Genomic DNA, 5,319 nt, shown 5'->3' with positions numbered 1-5,319 from the left:
AGTGCATCAGTATTGTTGGTATGTGATTTATTTTTTTTTTTAAGCCCCCAGAGGGGATTTTTTATTGATTTTTTTAAACACTACAAAAACTAGAACAGAAAAAAGGGAAAGGGAAAGCTACATATAAGGGAGAAAGTAAAGAACCCACTACTAACTAAAAACCCAAGAGAGGAGATCTCCAACTAGCTTTTTATACTTCATTCAGACTTTTCATCTTTGTACTTCTTATGAACTGTGTCAATCTTTTAACCCTTTTAACCATCCCCAGTTACATTTAATTGCCCAATAACGGTGCCCCCCATCATCCCCTAGAACCAAAGTTCTCAAAGGCACAATTCAGAGTCCTTCAGCCTTTACTACTACTTCTCTCTCTTCTGCAGTTTGTAGGAACTTTTCGGGGCTGATGCCACCTGCTCAGACAAAGAGTCCTCATCAGACGAACCAGTTTCCAGCTCTCCACTGGACTTATCGTCCTCTTCTTTTTTCTCGTTCTCTGGCCTTCCCAGCTGCTCCTTTAGAAACTCTTGAGCTTTAAGAACAGAGTCAATCTTGACCTTCTTCTCCTTGATCTTGAATATTACTCCTTCTGGAAACAGCCATTTATATCCAATTGAGTTTGTTTGGAGGAAAAACACAAGTTCTTTGTATTTCTTTCTGCGTTGTCTTACTTCAAATGGAGTATCCTTTAGCGTTCTGACAGCATTTTCCCCCACCTTCAGGGGTGTCGCAGCAACTGCTTTCAGGATAGCATCCCTGACGTGCCTCTTCGAGAATCTTACTACAATTTCCCCAGGCAGATTATTTTTCTTTATATATCCTGAATATGACCTGTAGGCCACATCCATGTCGTTGAGTAGCAAATCCGCCTTTATATCTGCTACTGGGGCCAGTATTTCACTCATAAGTTCTTTAAGATTCTCTCCTCTTTTCTCTGGCACCCCTTGGAAGTGCAGGACCATATTAGCCTTATCCATTTGCACTTGCAGCATCTGATCTTCCAAAGATACAGTTTTCTTTTCCAATTTTTGCACTTTTTTCCTCACTATCTGCGCTGTCTCAGCCATTTCCTTTGCTTTCTCAGCATCCTGCTTCATTACTTGAATCACATCCGTTATTTGCGTTTGTTGAGCAGTAATGCTTGTTGTCACAACTTGCAGCTGCTTTTGTTGAACAGTAATATTCTCTGTTATCACAGACATCTGTTCTTTAAAGACATTGAGCTGTTCCAGCAGAGGGCGCATGACCTCTGTCATCGCCTTCGTCATCTCACTGGTCGTTTCCGGCTTTGGGAACTCTAGTTTCACTTTTAAAAGTTTCTCTTTGTGTCTGTCCCTCTTCCCTGCCATCTCTTTCTCATTTGTTTGATTTCGCAATAAATTTTAAAGTCTCTGAATATGCGCTTATCTGTATAGCTCGATGGATGAGTACTTTTGGGCAATTTCTTGTTTATTCTTCCACTCCCTCCCCTTTCGCTCAACGATTTATGGGCATGGGAGGCGTCCCTCCCACCACTCGCTTCTGCCGTTTCACCGCTTCAGTTAAGGAGTGTCTTTTCATTTAAAAATCAGTTCTCATTTGACTCATGTTCATAGTTGGTCTTCCGACCCCTCTTCATTCATCATTTCAAACGCCTGATCTCCTGTGCTTGACCCGGCTAGCTTCACTTGTACCATCAGGTCTCTCGGCTGGATGGACCACTGGAACAAGGGGGAGCCTCGATTCTCTGGCATTCGGCCAGAGAAGAGGCTACCCCCTCAAAGTTCCTTGGCCAGGTGCCCTTCCCCGGGCTCCTGGGGGGGGTTACGAGCCTGCTCACCCCCTCCGTCCGCCAGAGCACGGAGACACCCCCAGGAGGTCCGGGAGGTGAGTCCATGAGCGTGCCACCATCAACCGGAAATCCCTGGCTCTTGACTTTGGACTGTACCTTGACCACACTGCTCTTGCTTTGTGTATTGGACTTAGCTTCACGGCTGGCTTGCTTGACTGGCTCTTGACCTCAGACTGTATCCTGACTGCCTCGCCCCTCTTCAGTCCCACATCGTGACACCTCTCAGGGAAGGGACAATCCAGTTATAAACAGCCACGCTCACCTGCCTCAGTGCGGATGCAACCGTGCAATCTCGGACCTTGTCCCAGCTGCCGGCGTCTGCTCTTTGCTCCGAAAACTTGGACTGATTTCCCGGCATTCTGACCCTTGGCACTCTTTCTCAGCTTGCTTTTGGACTGTGTGTCTAGTTTCAGTGAAGTATATCCATGGCAACCAGCCAGAACCAGCACATGGTGTGACCTTGGGTCAGTCACAGTTCTCTCAGAGCTGTTCTCTCAAGGGCAGTTCTCAAAAGAGCTCTCTCAGCCCCACCTCCCTCACAGGGTGTCTGTTGTGGGGAGAGGAAGGGAAAGGAGATTGTAAGACTCCTTCAGGTAGTGAAGGGCACCTACCACCTAGAGGCTGTGGAAACTCAAGCTGCAGTGTTAGAAGAGTCAAACAACAAATAAATACACTGCAAAAACCTTATTTATAAGTTAAAGTGTTCTATATGTTCCGTCTTATAAAGTGCATTGTGTATTATTCATAATATTCTAAAACAGGTATATATTCATTGCATGCAATATCAACAATAATAATCAGTTTGTACAATCTATGTATGACCAGAGAACAAGGTCAATACTAGGCAGCCTTGAGAAAGACAGGAGCGCTCCGTCTATGATTGTCAGCTGCTTAATGGGCCTTTTGTAGGACCAGCAACAAACATTAATTTAAACTTCAATGTAACCACAAAAGGAAACTTCCCCCTTTAGAAGACTTTCAAGCAAGGAGAAGCGGGTGTACAATTCTAGAAACTCCCGTTGGGGGTGATTGTGTAAAAAGGATGTAAATTGACTGGTAGCTATTAGATTGCACAAACTGATTATTATTGTTGATATTGCATGCAATGAATATATACCTGTTTTAGAATATTATGAATAATACACAATGCACTTTATAAGATAGGACATATAGAACACTTTAACTTATAAATAAGGTTTTTGCAGTGTATATATTTGTTGTTTGACCACCGGGAGGCTGGCAACCGCAGGGAATCGCCAGCACTGATCTCTTTTGGAGCAAGAAAGGGGCAAAAGCACTCTCTTATCTTTGCATTCACGACACAGGCCTACGGAAATATTCAGTGTTTACTAAAGTTAGGCGGTGTTAAATCAAGTACAGCTATCACCTCTAAAAGCCTGAGAAATGATCGAGCGACATCCACGGGAGGGATACGTTTTGACGGCATCGCTTGCTCGCTTCAGACAACAAAAATAATTTTTTTAAAAGAACGGAACGGCTTACTCATAACTATAAATGGATTCTGCAGCTCGGTTCTCCCAAAATATTCCTAATTCCCCAAAAGAGAAAGTCAAATGTTATGTGCATGTAAGCCCACAGATACTGAGATCCCAATATAAGGGTGTGAAGTGCCATTGCATCACAGCCAACTTATGGTGACCCCAGCAAGGGGCTTTCAAGGCAAGGGAGAAGCAGAGGGGACTTGTCATCACATTCCTCTGAAGAGTCTTCCTTGGTGGCCTTCTATTCAACGCTTACAGTGAGCCCAGCAAGGGGCTTTCAAGGCAAGTCAGAAGCAGAGGGGACTTGCCATCACATTCCTCCGCAGAGTCTTCCTTGGTAGTCTCCCGTCCGAGACTTATGGCAGCCCCAGCAAGGGGCTTTCAAGGCAAGTCAGAAGCAGAGGTAGCTGGCCATTGCCTCCTCTGCAGAGTCTTCCTTGGTGGTCTCCCATCCAAGACTTATGGTTAGCCCAGCACGGGGCTTTCAAGGCAAGTCAGAAGCAGAGGTAGCTGGCCAGTGCCTTCCTCTTCAGAGTCTTCCTTGGTGGTCTCCCATCCAAGACTTATGGTGGTCGCAGCATGGGGCTTTCAAGGCAAGTCAGAAGCAGAGGTAGCTGGCCATTGCTTCCTCTTCAGAGTGTTCCTTGGTAGTCTCCCATCCAAGACTTATGGCGGTTGCAGCATGGGGCTTTCAAGGCAAGTGAAAAGCAGAGGTGGTTGGCCATTGCCTTCCTCTGCAGAGTCCTCCTTGGTGGTCTCCCATCCAAGACTTATGGTGAGCCCAGCACGGGGCTTTCAAGGCAAGTCAGAAGCAGAGGCAGCTGGCCATTGCCTTCCTCTGCAGAGTCTTCCTTGGTGGTCTCCCATCTAAGACTTATGGTGAGCCCAGCATGGGGCTTTTAAGGCAAATGAGAAGCAGAGGTAGCTGGCCAGTGCCTTCCTCTTCAGAGTCTTCCTTGGTGGTCTCCCATCCAAGACTTATGGTGAGCCCAGCACGGGGCTTTCAAGGCAATGGGGAAGCAGGGGGACTTGCCGTCACATTCCTCTGCAGAGTCTTCCTTGGTGGTCTCCCGTCCAAGGCTTATGGTGGCCCCAGCACAGGGCTTTCAAGGCAAGTGAGAAGCAGAGGTGGTTTGCCATTGCATCACACCCACCTTATGGTGACCCCAGCAAGGGGCTTTCAAGGCAAGTCAGAAGCAGAGGTAGCTGGCCATTGCCTTCCTCTGCAGAGTCTTCCTTGGTGGTCTCCCATCTAAGACTTATGGTGACCCCAAGCAAAGGCTTTCAATGCAAGTGAGAAGCAGAGGTGGCTGGCCATTGCCTTCCTCTGCAGAGTCTTCCTTGGTGGTCTCCCATCTAAGACTTATGGTGACCCCAAGCAAAGGCTTTCAATGCAAGTGAGAAGCAGAGGTGGCTGGCCATTGCCTTCCTCTGCAGAGTCTTCCTTGGTGGCCTCCCATTCAAGGCTTACGGTGACCCCACCAAGGAGCTTTCAAGGCAAGTGGGAAGCAGAGGGGCTTTGCCATTGCCTTCCTCTTCAGAATATTCCTTGGTGGTCTCTTGTCCAAGACTTATGGTGGCCCCAGCTCGGGGCTTTCAAGACAAGTCAGAAGCAGAGGTAGCTGGCCATTGCCTTCCTCTTCAGAATATTCCTTGGTGGTCTCTTGTCCAAGACTTATGGTGGCCCCAGCTCGGGGCTTTCAAGACAAGTCAGAAGCAGAGGTAGCTGGCCAGTGCCTTCCTCTTCAGAGTCTTCCTTGGTGGTCTCCCATCCAAGACTTATGGTTAGCCCAGCACGGGGCTTTCAAGGCAAGTCAGAAGCAGAGGTAGCTGGCCAGTGCCTTCCTCTTCAGAGTCTTCCTTGGTGGTCTCCCATCCAAGACTTATGGTAGCCCCAGCACAGGGCTTTCAAGGCAAGGGAGAAGCAGAGGTGGCTGGCCATTGCCTTCCTCTGCAGAGTCTTCCTTGGTGGCCTCCCATTCAAGGCTT

The sequence above is a fragment of the Gekko japonicus genome, unplaced genomic scaffold (assembly GCF_001447785.1).
Source record: "Gekko japonicus isolate JY-2015 unplaced genomic scaffold, Gekko_japonicus_V1.1 scaffold1824, whole genome shotgun sequence".
Classification (NCBI taxonomy): Eukaryota; Metazoa; Chordata; class Lepidosauria; order Squamata; family Gekkonidae; genus Gekko; species Gekko japonicus.
Note: the sequence above shows the minus strand (reverse complement) of the source record.